A 15,237-nucleotide genomic window follows, 5' to 3' on the forward strand; every position below is an offset into this window, starting at 1 on the left:
GGCGGACGCTGGAAGGGGGGCGGTGAGGGGGGCTGGGTGTGGAGTCGGGGGTGCTGCTCGGGCACCTTTGGGGCTCGGGCGAGGAAGGGGTCCACGTGGGCGGCTGGGGCAAAGGAGAGGATGGCGGAGGTTGTGGCCGCGGAACCGCAGGCCCCTCAGAGGGTCTCGAGGAAGGCGTGTGGGGGCGGCGGGGAGAGGCGCCCTGTGTGGTGGGTTGCGGGGGCACAGCCTGGGCTGGGCGGAGGCGGCTGGCGGGGGGCACGGGGGGAGATAAAAGCGGTGTGTGGGACCACAGACTGTCGCTTGTGGTGGGCCCGTGCCCTCTTCCTCTCCCAGGCTCTCAGCCCAGCCCGGGCCCAGGCGAGCACGGCAGGAAGCTGTCTGCTGAGCGAGGTCGCGAGGTCTCGAGGTCTCGAGGTCGCCTTCCCCAAGCCTCTCCTTTTGGGGCTGGGGGGTCACACCGTGCTCAGGGGTCACTCCCGGCTCAGCGCTAGGAGGTGGGGATGCAGGCTGCAGGGCGGGGGGGTGGGGGACGAGGTGAGCATTGGACCAGGAGTCCGGCATGCAAGACCGCTGCCCCGGCCCCCAGCTTCCTCATCTCGCTGCCCTTTGGTTCTGTCCTGTGTCTGCTGTATTGGGTCACACCCGGCGATGCACAGGGGCGACTCCTGGCTCTGCACTCAGGAATCACTCCTGGCGGTGCTCGGGGGACCCTAAGGGATGCCGGGAATCGAACCCGGGTCGGCCGTGTGCCAGGCAAACGCCCTCCCCGCTGTGCTCTTGCTCCAGCCCAACTCTTTGCCATTTTGGGGGTCGTGCCCCGACTGTGAGTGGGTGTGGCCGGTGGGCAGTGCAGCTGCGCTTCCAGGGGCCGCCCCAGCCTCCCCCAGGCCTCACATCCGGCTTTCTCCCTCCGTCCAGTCCAGCCCCGAGGGAGCCGGCCGGGCCAGCTGCTGGCCCCCGCCTTCCTCTTCCTGCTCGAGGCTGGGCGGCCTGTTTACAGAGGGGACCTAGAGCGGGTGGGGGCAGCACCCCAGGAGGGAGAGAGGCCAGACAGGAGCTGCAAGGGCGGGGCGGGGTGGGGGTGGGCGGGGAGCCTCCAGGAGAAGGCAGGCAGGGGTGGGGGCGGAGGCGCCTGGCAGCCGGGATCCTGATGATGTGGGAGACACAGCTTTTCCCACAGATGTGCACAGATGTGAGCCCAGAGAAGGAGGAGGGAACACAGGAGAGGAGGAGGGAGGGGGAGAGAGAGAGAGAGAGAGAGAGAGAGAGAGAGAGAGAGAGAGAGAGAGAGAGGGAGAGAGAGAGGGAGAGAGAGAGAAAGCGACGATAGGGAGAGAGAGGGAGAGATGACAGAGGGAGAGAGGGAGAGAGAGAAGGAGAGAGAGGGAGAGAGGGAAAGAGGGAGAGAGGGAGAGGGAGAGAGAGAGGGAGAGAGAGAGAGGAGAGAGAGAGGAGAGAGAGAGAGAGAGAGAGAGGGAGAGAGAGAGAGAGAGAGGGAGAGAGAGAGAGAGGGAGAGAGAGAGGGAGAGGAAGAGGGAGAGAGAGGGAGAGAGAGGGAGAGAGAGAGAGGGAGAGAGAGAGAGGGAGAGAGAGGGAGAGGAGAGAGGGAGAGGAAGAGGGAGAGAGAGGGAGAGAGAGGGAGAGACAGAGAGGGAGAGAGAGAGAGAGGGAGGGCTAGAGAGGGAGAGAGGGAGAGAGAGAGGGAGAGAGAGAGGGAGAGGAAGAGGGAGAGAGAGGGAGAGAGAGGGAGAGAGAGAGGGGAGAGAGAGAGAGGGAGAGGGCTAGAGAGGGAGAGAGGGAGAGAGAGAGGGAGAGAGAGAGGAGAGGGAGAGAGGGAGAGGGAGAGGAGAGGGAGGGAGAGAGAGGGAGGGAGCGAGGGAGCAAGGGGGGAGGGGATAAGCAGAGGGAGATCAAGGGGTCGGTACTGTAGGGGAGGGGGGGGTGGAGAGCAGGGAGAGGCTGTCTGCGGCAGGGGGGAGGGCGGAGGCGGCGGCAGGGCAGGCCCGGCCCCTCGGCTCACAGGCGGCTTACTGTACCGGCACCGTGGCCATCAAAGGCGGCTCTGGGGTGGCAGGAAGCCCGCGGCCTCCTCCCTGCCGCCTCCCCGGGTCGGGCCTGAGGTGGAGGCTTTGTGGGAGCTGGAGGCGGGGAGAGGGCGCCCCTGGCACCGCCCCAGGTTGGCGGAGTCGGAAAGGGCAAATAAAGGCTCCGTGTGTGCGTGTGTGTGAGTGTGAGTGTGCATGTGCGTGTGTGTGTGTGTGTGAGTGTGCATGTGCATGTGTGAGTGTGTGTGTGCGTGCGTGCGTGTGCGTGAGTGTGCGTGAGTGTGTGTGTGTGTGTGTGTGTGTGTGTGAAGAAAGGGACGCAGGGGAGACCCTCCCAAGGAAGAGTCCGGCCCGCACCCCTCAGGGCCCGCCCTACATGGCCGTGACCTTGTAAACAACCTCTTGGCTTCCCGGAGCTCCTTCCTGACCTCTGACCTTCCCTCTCCCTGGGTGAACCCCCTGACACTGAGCATGTCCTGGGGGGCCTGGGGGAACTGGGTACCCCAACATCACAGGGAGAGGCCCCTGACTCTCCCCAAACCGCGTCAGGAAGACGAAGCCTTGAGCATGTGGGCTTTTTTCTTTTCCTTTTTGTTTTTTTGTTTTGTTTTGTGTTTTGTTTTTTTGGATCACACCCGGCAATGCACAGGGGCGACTCCTGGCTCTGCACTCAGGAATTACCCTGGCGGTGCTCGGGGGACCCTATGGGATGCTTGGAATCAAACCCGGGTCGGCCGCGTGCAAGGCAAACGCCCCTCCCCGCTGTGCTATTGCTCCAGCCCCTTCAACATGTGTTTTTGTGGTTGGTTTTCAGTTTTTGGGGTCACACCCCGCAGTGCTCGTGCTCAGGGATTACTCCTGGCTCGGTGCTCAGGGAACCTTCCTGGCGGGGATGGGGGGGCGCCCGGTGGGGTGCTGGGGATGGAAGCCAGGTCAGTCCTGTGCCGGGGACGGAAGCCCTGGCCCCCTGCTGCCGGCCCCCCCCGGCCCCTCGGGGCTGCTCCACTGGCTGTGGGTGAGGGTGAGGCAGCCCCACAGGAAGCCAAGCCCCAGCGGCTTCAGGAGAGGCGAGTGGCGCGCAGCGGGGGATGGGCTCGGGTCCGCAGACTACACGCGGGCCCTAAGGTTGCAGGCGCTGAGACGCTGGAGACTCGAATACGGTTCCCGGGGGGAGCCGTAGTGGGGCTGGGGGGACAGGCTGCCCCTGTCCCGTCACCTCTCGGCTCAGACGTGGCTCCCAGGGGCTGGAGCGAGAGCACAGCGGGAAGGGCGTTTGCCTCGCACAAGGCTGACCCGGGTTCGATTCCCAGCATCCCATAGGGTCCCCCGAGCACCGCCAGGAGTAATTCCTGAGTGCAGAGCCAGGAGGAACCCCTGAGCATCGCCGGGTGTGACCCAAAAAGGAAAAACAAAAAAGAGAGAAAAGAGTAAGTGACTCCCACCCAGCTGTGAGGCCCTACGCTGCTGCTGGTCCCGCCAGGCCCAGCCCGGCCTCCCTGGGCCGTCTCAGCCCTCAGGGGCGCCACGGGCACCACCAGGCAGGCCCCGCCGCCACACAGGCCCCACCCCTGCACCCTCCTCAAGGGCCCTCCTACAGTTCCGCTGCCCCCCCCATGGGAACCCCAGCTGCCCTGCGCCCCGACAAGGCGTGGAGTGGTCTGAGCGGGCGCAGAGGAGGCCCCCTGCCCCGCGCCACGCCTCTCTCTCTCCCTGCACGCGCCTCGTGCTCTGGACACTTCCTGCGCCTGGTCTCCGGAGGGCCAGTCCCCGCCTGCTCCTGCTCCTCCTCTGCGGAGGCTCAGGGACCCCTTCGCTGGCTGACTCCCTCCTCCCCTCCCTCTCCCTCCTCCCTCTTCCTCCTCCCTCTTCTCCCCTCTCCCTCCTCCCTCTCCCTCCTTCCTCCTCCCTGTCTCCCTCACCCTCCTCCCTCTCCCCCTCCCTTCTCCCTCCCTCCCCTCCCTCTCTCTCTTCCCTTCTCCCTCTCCCTCTCTCCCTCCTCTCTGTCTCCCTCCTCCCTCTCCCTTCTCCCTTTCCCCTCTCCCTCCTCCCCCTCCCTCTCCTTCCTCCCTCTTCCTCCTCCCTCTCCCTCCTCCCTTCTTCCTCTCCCTCCTCCCTCTCTCCTTCTCCTCCTCCCTCCTTCCTCCTCCCTCTCCTCCCTCCCTCCCCTCCCTCTCTCTCTTCCCTCTTCCCTCTCTCCCTCCTCCCTCTCCCTCCTCCCTCTCTCTCTCTGCTGCCTCTCCGGCTCCCTCACGCCCAGGGCCACGTGGCAGCCCCTCAGCTGGGCATTCAGCTCCCCACTCTCCATCTCTCCCTGTTCGCCCCCTTCTCTGTGGATATCACTGGGGTCCTCTCACCCCCCCAGGAGGACCCCGGTCATAGCCCAGAGCCCCCTCCCGTGAGCCCTCCAGTGGTGTCCCCTTGGAGCCACGGGCCCCTGAAGGGAGAGTGGGCGCCCGGCCCACACCCTGAGACTCTGCCTCTCCCGCAGGCCCCGCCCCTGCTCCAGGCGCGAGCATGACCTGGGGACCCCCTCTCGGGTGCCTGCTCCTGGGGCTGCAGCTAGGTGAGTGCTCAGGCGGGGGCGGGGGCGCGGAGGGCCTGGGCGCCGGGCTCTGACCCTCTTCTGTCTACGCAGCCCTGCTCCCCGCCCGGGCCCGGGAGCTGGTGCTGGGGCGCGCGGGGCGACTCGGCAGAGCTGCCCTGCAGGGGCCCCGGGAGCGCCTCCTTCACCTGGAAGCTGCAGTCGCAGGACACGCCCATCGCCAAGAACAAGGGGGACATCCTCCTCCGAGGTGAGCCGCGGGGGCAGGAGGGAGGCAGGCAGGGAGCACAGCAGGGAGGGCGTCTGCCTTGCACGCGGTCGACCCGGGTTCGATTCCTCCGCCCCACTCGGAGGAGCCCGGAAAGCTGCCAAGGGTATCCCGCCGCACGGCAGAGCCTGGCAAGCTAACAAGTCTCACAGTGGAGACGTTACTGGTGCCCGCTCGAGCAAATCGATGACCAACGGGGTGACGGTGCGGCAGTGCAGAGCTACACGTGCCTCCCGGGGGGTAGAGAGAGTACCGGTGGGCCAGGCACTTGTTTGCACAGGATCAACCCAGTTCCATTCCTGGCTGACACCCTCCGAGCACTGCCTGGGTGACCCCACCTCCACCCCCAGCACAGGGCTGGGACAAGCCCCGAAGCACTGCTGGGCGTGAGTCCCACCCCCAATAAGGACACGAATCGAATCAAGTCCTGAGGGTTAGAGACACTCTCCGCTCCAGGAAGATGCAGGTGACCTGGATTTGATCCCCCACACTGTGTGGCTCCCTGAACCCCACGGGGAGTGACCCCCAGCCCAGAGCCCTCAGGCCAGACACTCAGGGGGCCAGGGGACCAGGGGGTCATTGTGCAAGGCCGATGCCTTAGCCCTGACTGTCTCGGGCCCCTCCTCCAGTGCTCTTTCCGGGGTGTTTGGTTTTTGAGCCACGAGCAGTGGTGCTCAGGGCCGACTCCTGGCTCTGCACTCAGGGATCACTCCTGGCGGGCTCCAGGGGCCATAGGGGGTGCTGGAATCGAACCCAGGTCAGCCACATCCAAGGCAAACGCCACACCCAGTGTACTATCGCTCTGACCCCCTCTCATGAGTCTTTGACACAGAGCGTGCACAGAGGTGGCTCGGCACTAGGGTGCTTGGCTCACATGCGTCCAGCCGGGATTGGATCCCAGCACCTCAGGTGGTCCCTACAACCCGCCTGAGTGCAGGGCCTGGAGGAATCCCCTGAGTGCCACTGACTGTGGCCCAAAAAGTAGAACAGAGAGAGAGAGAGAGAGAGAGAGAGAGAGAGAGAGAGAGAGAGAGAGAGAGAGAGAGAGAGGGAGAGAGAGAGAGGGTGTGAGAGAGAGGGTGAGAGAGAGGGAGAGAGAGAGGGTGAGAGAGAGGGAGAGAGAGAGGGTGTGAGAGAGAGGGTGAGAGAGAGGGAGAGAGGGAGAGAGAGGGAGAGAGAGAGTGTCCCATAGTGATACCAGATCCCCTGGAAGGTCTATTACCGGAAAGACAAGGGTTAATGTGAGGAAAAACTTAGGGGCCAGAGCGAGAGCACGAAAGGTAGGGTGCTAGCCGTGCACACAGCCGACATGGGTTCCGTCCGGGGAACAAGGGTTTCATTTGGTCCTGAGCACCATGAGGAGTAATTCCTGAGCACAGAGCCAGGAGTAACCCCCCAAGCCTTGCTGGGTGGGCCCTCCCCCCAAATGAAAACAAAAACAGAGGCTAGGGGGTTTGCCTTGCATACAGCTGACCCTGGTTCAATCCCCGGAACCCCACATGGTTCCTGGAGCCATCAGGAGAGATCCCGAGTGCAGAGCTAAGAGGAAGCCAGGAGCACCAAGAGGAGAGGAAAGGAGGGGAGAAGAGGGGGGAGAGGGAAAGGTAGGAGAGGAGGGGAGGAGGGGAGGGAGGGGAAGGTAGGAGAGGAGAGGAGGGGAGAAAGGGGAAGGTTGGGAGGGGGAGGGAGGGGAAGGTAGGAGAGGAGGTGAGGGGAGGGTTGGAGAGGAGGGGAGGGGAAAGGAAGGTTGGGAGGAGGAGCGGGGAGGAGAGGCCTATTCATGAGGTAGGGGTGTACTAAATGCCCAGGAGCCACGGACCTGAGAACTGGTCTCCAGTCGGAAACTGCCAGGAGGGCAGGAACTGCATTGGTCAGAGGTGGGGCGGGAGGGGCCTTGGGACGGTGGTGGAGGGAGGGAGCACTGGTGCGGGGAGCAGTGCGGAATATGTTCTGGGTGAAACCCTATTGCTAACGGTATTGTAAATGACAGCACCTAAAACAATTTAAAAAAATTGTTTTTTTCATTTTGGGTCACACCCGGCGATGCTCAGGAGTTCCTCCTGGCTCTGCACTCAGGAATTACTCCTGGCGGTGCTCAGGGGACCCTATGGGATGCTGGGAATCGAACCCGGGTTGGCTGCGTGCAAGGCAAACACCCTACCCACTGTGCTATTGTTCCAGCCCCACCCTTTTGATTTTTAAGCCACGGCTCTGCCATGGAAACTTCTGGGTGCCATCCAACTTGAATGGCCCGGACCCTAGGACACTGGGCATCTCTGTTCAGTGACTGTCCTCTTGTTCTAGCTCCACCTAGTGGCCGATCCTGTGTACTGCATAACCCGTCGCAGTGGGCCGCAGGGGTGGTTCACTTTACTCTCACACCTACTTGCCTTCTCTGCTTACAATGTAGCACTGCACTGTAGCACTGTCGTCCCATTGGTCATCGATTTGTTCGAGCGGGCACCAGTAACGTCTCCATTGTGCTTATAATGTAATTTTTTCATATGTTTTCGGTACAAGCATTTTGTTATTTTAATTTTTTTTTTGGGGGGGGGCTTTTTGGGTCCTTGGCGGTGCTCAGGAGACCCTGGGTGGCTGTGACCAGAGTTGGCTGCAAATGTCGACACTACAGCCTGAGTTTCAAGTGTCTTCTCCACTGTGGAGGGGTGGGCTAAGGGGAGCTCTTGGGCTGGTGTTTGGAGAGAGGGTGTCTTGTTCACCATGAGCCCTGGTGGATTTTTTTTTTGGGGGGGGCTTCTTTTTTGGGTCACACCCAGCGATGCTCAGGGGTTCCTCCTGGCCTGGCTCTGCACTCAGGAATTACTCCTGGTGGCACTTCGGGGACCCTATGGGATGCTGGGGATCGAATCCAGGTCGGCTGTGTGCAAGGCAATGCCCTCCCTGCTGGACTATCTCTCTGGCCCCAAGTCCCGGTGTTCTTATCCTATCCCATACCTAGGGCTTCCTGTCCTCCAGGGCAACTCTGAACTTCCAGCCTGAGTCCCCTCTTTGCTTTTCTCAAGTGACTCTGAGACTATAAGTCTGTTTCTTTCACTCTCTTTCCTTCCTTCTTTTCTTCCTTTTTCCCTTCCTTCTTTCCTTCCTTCCTTCCTTTCTGTTTTTTTTTTTTTTTTTGGTTTTTGGGTCACACCCGGCAATGCACAGGGGTTACTCCTGGCTCTTCACTCAGGAATTACCCCTGCCGGTGCTCAGGGGACCATATGGGATGCTGGGATTAGAACCCGGGTCGGCCGCGTGCAAGGCAAACGCCCTACCCACTGTGCTATCGCTCCAGCCCCCCTTCCTTCCTTCCTTCCTTCCTTCCTTCCTTCCTTCCTTCCTTCCTTTCTTTCTTTCTTTCTTTCTTTCTTTCTTTCTTTCTTTCTTTCTTCTTTTTTTTTTTTTTTGACCACACCTGGCAGTGCTCAGGGGTTATTCCTGGCTCTGCACTCAGGAATCATTCCTGGCAGTGGCCAGAGGATCATATAGGATACTGGGGATCAAACTTGAATAGGCCACATGCAAAGCAAGTACCCTACATGCTATCCTATTGTTCCAGCCCACCTTCCTTTCTTCCTTCCTCCCTTCCTTCCTCCCTCCTTCCCTCCCTCTCTCTCTTCCTTCCTATCCTCCTTTTGTTTTCCGTGACACTCCCGGTGCTGTTCAGGGCTTACTCCTGGCTCTATGCCCAGGGATCACTCCTGGAGGAACTAAGGGGATGTCCGGGATCAAACCAGGTAGTCTGTGTGCAAGGTAAGCACCCTACCTCTGTCCCATTGCTCTAGCCCTGGGAGTCAGTTCCTGATGCTCTTTGTTGCAATGATCAGAGTCTGTCCTGCCTGACTGTGGCCCTGGAGCTCCCTGGGGTCCCACCGTGTGTGACGGTTTGCACCTACACTTGCCACACACTGTATCTACAGAGCTCACACACTTGCTGGTTACGCATTTGGGGATGAAAGTTGAAATAAGGCAGCGTGGAGGATTTTGCAAAAGGAAAGAAGATCGGAAATGATATGGATAAAAGATTTCTTAGAGACTAGCAAGAAGAAGGATTAGAGTCAGTAAATATAAGGATAAATACTTTTCTTTCCTCTGGAGATTTTCCAAATCATGTTTGACGGTTAAGAGTTAAAGCACCATCTAAGGGTGTATGTATTGCTTAGACAGTAATCCATTTAAATAGTCTGAGGTCTCTGCAGGCCTGGAGAGCGGGCTGTGGGCTGGAGCCAAGGCAGGGGTTCCTGGGGCTCAGGGATGTGGCCAGCCTTTGAGGTCCTGGCCATCGTGGCGGAGAATGCCCGAGGGAAGCGGCACTCCTCGCTGGATGGTTCCAAGTCATCCAAGACGTCTCTGCAGGTCACCAACTTGGTCAGCACCATCGTCTTTCTCTATGACTCACTCACAGGGGTGCCCATCTTGGTGAGACTGGGGCTACCCACACTCTCCAATAGCTGGTTCCTAGCACTACCTGGCCTCTCAGTCCATCAGCTGTGTCACAGCTCCTTGAACTGGCAGCTCCATCATCCGGCAGCTCCATCATCCAGCAACTCCATTATCTGGCAGCTCCATCATCTAGTAGCTCTATCATCTGGCACCTTTATCATCCGGCAGCTCAATCATTCAGTAGCTCCATCATCCAGCAGCTCTATCATCCGGCAGCTCCATCATCCAACAGTTCCATCATCCAGTGCTCCATTATCCAGTGCTCTGTCATCCAACAGCTCCATCATCCAACAGCTCCATCATCCAACAGCTCCATCATCCAACAGCTCCATCATCCAGCAGCTCCATCATCCAGCAGCTCCATCATCCAGCAGCTCCATCATCCAGCAGCTCTATCATCCAGCAGCTCCATCATCCAGCAGCTCCATCATCCAGCAGCTCTATCATCCGGCAGCTCCATCATCCAGTGCTCTATCATCCGGCAGCTCCATCATCCAGTGCTCTATCATCCAACAGCTCCATCATCCAACAGCTCCATCATCCGGCAGCTCTATCATTCGGCAGCTCTATCATCTGGCAGCTCCATCATCCAGCGGCTCCATCTTCCACTACTTTCCCCCGCCACCCATCTCCATCTCTACCATCCCCTCACAGTTCCCACCATTCAACTCCATGGCTGGTCATCAGCCCTACCCACTGTACTATCGCTCCAGCCCCCCAATGCACATTTTAAGGTGCCAGGGACCCTGAAGAGCAGAGCTGCTGTGACCGTGTGAGCAGCAGCCACCGGAATCAAGCTCTTGGCCTCATGTGGTATAAGGCAGGAGCTTTGAGCCATGGAATCATCCCTTGATCCAAGAAAGCCTTTTTTTTTTTTTTTGGCTTTTTGTTTGGCTTTTTGGGTCACATTCCAGCAATGCTCAGGGGTTACTCCTGGCTCTGCATTTAGGAATTACACCTGGAGGTGTTCAGGCTGGCAGTGTTCAGGGGACCATATGGGATGCCGGGGATCGAACCCAGGTTAGCCGCAGCTCGGCTGTGTGCAAGGCAAATGCCCAGCCAGCTGTGCTATGGCTTCAGCCCCACCCAGAGAGCGTTTGAATGGCGTGATTGGACACTCAGAGGTCAAAACACAAAAGGAACCCTTGACCTCAGTCCTACATTTTATTTAAAAATTAACTCAAAGTCAGGGGGCCAAAGCAGGTTGCACTTTTGCCTTGCAAGTGGCCAACCCAGGTTTAATCGCCAACACCCCCTATTACCACTGTTCCTGGGTGTTACTGGCCCGTCTGCAGTGACCTGAGGGTCCCCCTTGGTGCATTCTGGGATGACTCACCATCCCCCAGCCACCAACAACGATGGGTGGATGAAGGAACAGAGGCTACTAGATGGTTGGTGATCAGTGGTCGTTTATTCAAGTCTCACAGCATTGGTTATAGAAAAATTGTGAAGGGTTGCGGTAGCAAGCACACATAGGTGTGGCTGAATGTTATCATCAACAATGAGCAGTGAAAAGCCCTTCCTTCAGGAGATTTATCCAAAACAAAATCTCTCCTAAGGGCTGCCGGCGCTCTAGATCCCTACTAGGATAGACCCACCCAAGCACAGAATTTCAGCTAAAGATGTACGTATCGCTTTCTCCTTCCCTTAGCTAGTAATCCAGTTAAATCACTGTCACTGTATCACTGTCATCCCGTTGTCCGTTGATTTATTCGAGCAGGCACCAGTAATGTCTCTATTACACTCAGCCCTGAGATTTTAGCAGCCTCTCCTTACTCATCTTTCCCAACAACTGGAGGCTCTTTCAGGGTCAGGGGAATGAGACCTATCATTACTGTTTTTTTGGCATATCGAATACGCCACGGGGAGCTTGCCAGGCTCTTCCATTTAAATAGTCATCTTAAATTTACTTAATAATATTTCTAGTCAGGGGGCTGGAGCAATAGCACAGCGGGTAGAGCGTTTGCCTTGCATGCGGCCGGCCCGGGTTCGATTCCCAGCATCCCATATGGTCCCCTGAGCACCGCCAGGGGTGATTCCTGAGTGCAGAGCCAGGAGTAGCCCCTGTGCATCGCCAAAAAGAAAAAAAAATTTTTTTTCTAGTCATTTTGTAAGGACACAGTGAGATAGATTAAGCTTCAAGGGTGGCTCTTCCTGGGGACATCTCGCTATAAGTCCCAGACCACAGTCCTCGGGGTCAGGTTAGTCTTTCCTGACCCCAGCAGGGTCCTAATTCAATCACTTCCTTTTCGGTGTTGTCAGTTTGTTCCATGACTGTGCTTTTTAACTTATTATATTTCTTATGGCACTTGGCCTGGCCCTTTTCGATGCCAGAGTAGTTTACAGCTCGCCCTGGGTCCATCCGAGTCCTTCTCCAGGACCCCCCTTTTGGGGTGTTACAGAGGGAGGGCAACTGAGGCTTAAGTTAAGTAAATATGATGGATGCCCAGGAGTAAATATTATTCGGAGTCAATTAACTCCCATGTTCTAAAAACATAGCATTAACTGTCTCCCTGTGTCTATACAAATTGGACATTGTACTAAAATATACCATGAAAAGACATAAAGGAAAGAGAAAAACAACATTTCATATTACATAGACAAAATCCAGAACCCTCAGAAGAATCTGACTTTACAAGTCCCAGGGTCTGATTTGGGGATATAAGTGATTAACAGCTAGGAGAAAAAGAGCACAAGGGAGAGGTTAAAGATAAACACAGATGAGGCTGGAGGGATAGCACAGAGGGTAGGGCGTTTGCCTTGCACGCAGCCAACCCGGGTTCGATTATATGACCCCAAAACAAACAAGTCAAAAAATTAGGGGCTGGAGTGATAACACAGCGGGTAGGGCATTTGCCTTGCACGTGGCCGACCCGGGTTCAAATCCCAGCATCCCATATGGTCCCCTGAGCACTGCCAGGAGTAATTCCTGAGTGTAGAACCAGGAGTAACTCCTGTGCACCGCCAGGTGTGACCCAAAAAGCAAAAAAAAAAAAAAAAAAAAATTAACTCAAGATAGCTCAAAGGTTTGGAACAGATGTGAGGGTCCCAGTTTCAATCCCTGGTACCTTTGTGGTCCACTAATTATTGATAAGACAGTCCCTGAGCTCTATGTCCTCAACCCAAATTAAAAAACAAACAAACAAGGGGCTGAGTGATAGTACAGTGGGGGGGAAATTTGCCTTGCACGCAGCTAACCCAGGTTTGATCCCTGGCATCCCCTATGGTCCCCGAGCACCACCAGGAGTAATTCTTGAGTGCAGAGTCAGAAGTGACCTCTGAGCATCACCGGGTGTGACCCAAAAAGCAAAAAAAAAAAAAAAAAACCAGAAATGAACTCAAACACTGGACTGGGAATATGGATTAGTGGTAGCGTAGCCGGGAAATTAGGAGCAGAAATAGGAATTCAGGCAGGAGCTCTGAGTTGCCCATCCTGGGAGCCGGGCGGAGATGAAGAGGCCGTAAATCATAAAGTCCTGGAGAGCCAGATTGATTTGGCTGCTTGAGCAGGAACGGAACAGGGTCACAGAACCAATTAATCAACGTCTCTGCGGAGCCTAAAACAGGATGTGTCCAGCCTGGACTGTCCCAGCATTCATCCGTTAGTGCATTAGATGCAAAAATTGTTTCACAGAATCTGTGAACCGAACCCTGCATGTAAGCGTTTGTGGACCGCGTTTAGGGCTCAACCCATTTGGGCATCAGCCAGGGTGAACCCGCATGTGCGAATAAAACTTGGCTCTCCTCTCTGCTCTCAAGTGTTTGCACCTGCACCCGCTCGGAGTGACCCCAAAGCAATGGGCTGGAGACAGGACAGTGGGTAGGGTGCTTGGCTTACATGAGGCTGACCCGGGTTCGATCCCCGGCACCCATAAGGTGTTGTGAGCCCCACCAGGAGTGATCCCTGAGTGCAGAGCCCTGAGCATCATTGGGTGTGATCCAAAAAGAACCAACGAAACAAATAAGATGGCTTAAGTAACACAGCTTAAAACACATATTTCCCATTTCATAAATTGTTTTTATAAATTATTTTTGGTAATATCAATTTTTTGGTTTATTTCGATTTTCTTCTCTCTTTTTTTTTCTTTTTGGGTCACACCCATCGAGGCTCAGGGGTTAACTCCTGGCTCTGTGCTCAGGAATTACTCCTGGTGGTGCTTGGGGGACTATATGGGATGCCGGGGATTGAACCTGGCTTGGCTTCATGCAAGGCAAACAAACACCCTCCCCACTGTACTGTTCTCAAGCCCAGTAATATCTTTTTTTTTTTTTTGCTTTTTGGATCACACCCCCCCCAGCAATGTACAGGGGTTACTTCTGGTTCTGCACTCAGGAATTACTCCAGGTGGTGCTCAGGAGTATGGGATGCTGGGAATCGAATCTGGGTCGGCCGCGTGCAAGGCAAACGCCCTCCCCGCTGTGCTATTGCTCTAGCCCCTCCAGTAATATCATTTTTGGTGCCAACCTACTAGGCCATCCAAGGAGGGAACTCTCACACAGCCAGGATCTGCAATCAGGAATTTCTACTTGTGATACTCAGGAGACCAAACAGGATACCGGGGGTCGAGCCCGGGTCGGCTACCTGCGAGGCAAATGCCCTCCCTGCTGTCCTATTGCTCCAGCCTCAGGGCCAGTATCTATTTTTTCGTTGAACCACACAACAGTGGACAACTCTGTTCATGGTGATTTTGGTCCCCACGGCTCGGTTTGCATCTTAAAATTGTCGCCTGATGGATGAAGTCCTAGAAATCAAATGGAGAACGGGAGCTTTTAAAAATAGTCGGTGCCTACTGAGAGATCGCTTCCAGAAAGCCTGTGTCTAGTGAATGTCAGTGTGAATCTGTCGCCAGCACCGTGCCAGCGCCGAGTAGCTTTATAGAAAACACCCCCTCCCCGGGCAAATCGGAGAGTCGGAAATTACATCACTGTTGCTGTGCTTTATGCTGGTTTTGAGGCCACACCAAGAGGTGCTCAGGGGCCATTTCTGTGGTGCTGGGGATGGAGGCCCAGGGCTCACACATGCAAAGCAAACACACCCTTCCCCTTCCTCCCCCTCCCTCCCACCCCCCTGCCTTTCCTTCCTCCCTCCCTCTCTCTTTCCTTCCTCCCTCCCTCCCTCTCTTTCCTTCCTTCCTTCCTCCCTCCTTTCGACAGTTCCTTCCTTCCTCCATCCCTCCCTCCATTCCTTTCTACCTTCCTTCCTCATTTCTTGGATTTTTGAGGCCACGTCCTGGGTGCTCAGGCCTTAGTCCTGGCTCTGTGCTCAGGGCTGGAGACTGAGGCAGGGTGAGCTGTGTGCAAGCACCTTCGTCCCTGTACTATATTCCAGCCCCTATTTTCTTTTCTTTTCTTTTTTTCTTTTTGGGTCACATCCGGCGATGCACAGGGATTACTCCTGGCTCATGCACTCAGGAATTACTCCTGGGGTGCTCGGGGGACCCTATGGGATCCTGGGAATCGAACCCGGGTCCGCCGCGTGCAAGGCAAACGCCCTCCCCGCTGTGCTATTACTCCAGCCCTCTTTTCATTTTTTTAAAAATTTGGTCTCTCGGGGCTGGAGTGATAGCACAGTGGGTAGGGCGTTTGCCTTGCACGCGGCGGACCCGGGTTCGATTCCCAGCATCCCATAGGGTCCCCCGAGCACCCCAGGAGTAATTCCTGAGTGCATGAGCCAGGAGTAATCCCTGTGCATCGCCGGGTGTGACCCAAAAAGAAAAAAAAATTGGTCTCTCTGGTCCCTATTTTCTGTTTTATTTTAGAGAGGGATCCCCTCCCTCCCCCCCACCCCCGTGCTGAGGTCACCTCCTACAGTGCTCTGCAGGCTGGGCTACAGCTACATCTGAGCACGAGGTGTGGGAGAGCAGGCATGTGCCCGCCCACCCACCGGCTTGTCGTCGGATTTGCATCTCTTTGATCACCTGTGCGACCTCCACAAA

General features: G+C 56.7%; 1 protein-coding gene across 1 annotated transcript in view; it reads left to right on the forward strand.

Annotated features, from left to right (window-relative positions):
• The first annotated feature begins 1,115 nt into the window (after window positions 1-1,115).
• Window positions 1,116-15,237, forward strand: part of CD4 (CD4 molecule) — a 29,364-nt gene continuing 15,242 nt past the window's right edge. Inside the window, exons 1-4 of the mRNA XM_055142877.1 lie at window positions 1,116-1,195; window positions 3,359-3,475; window positions 4,537-4,611; window positions 4,684-4,840. The gene's annotated coding sequence lies outside the window, so the exon portion shown is untranslated. The remainder of the gene's footprint in view (window positions 1,196-3,358; window positions 3,476-4,536; window positions 4,612-4,683; window positions 4,841-15,237) is intronic.

Source organism: Sorex araneus, chromosome 6 (assembly GCF_027595985.1).
Source record: "Sorex araneus isolate mSorAra2 chromosome 6, mSorAra2.pri, whole genome shotgun sequence".
Lineage (NCBI taxonomy): Eukaryota > Metazoa > Chordata > Mammalia > Eulipotyphla > Soricidae > Sorex > Sorex araneus.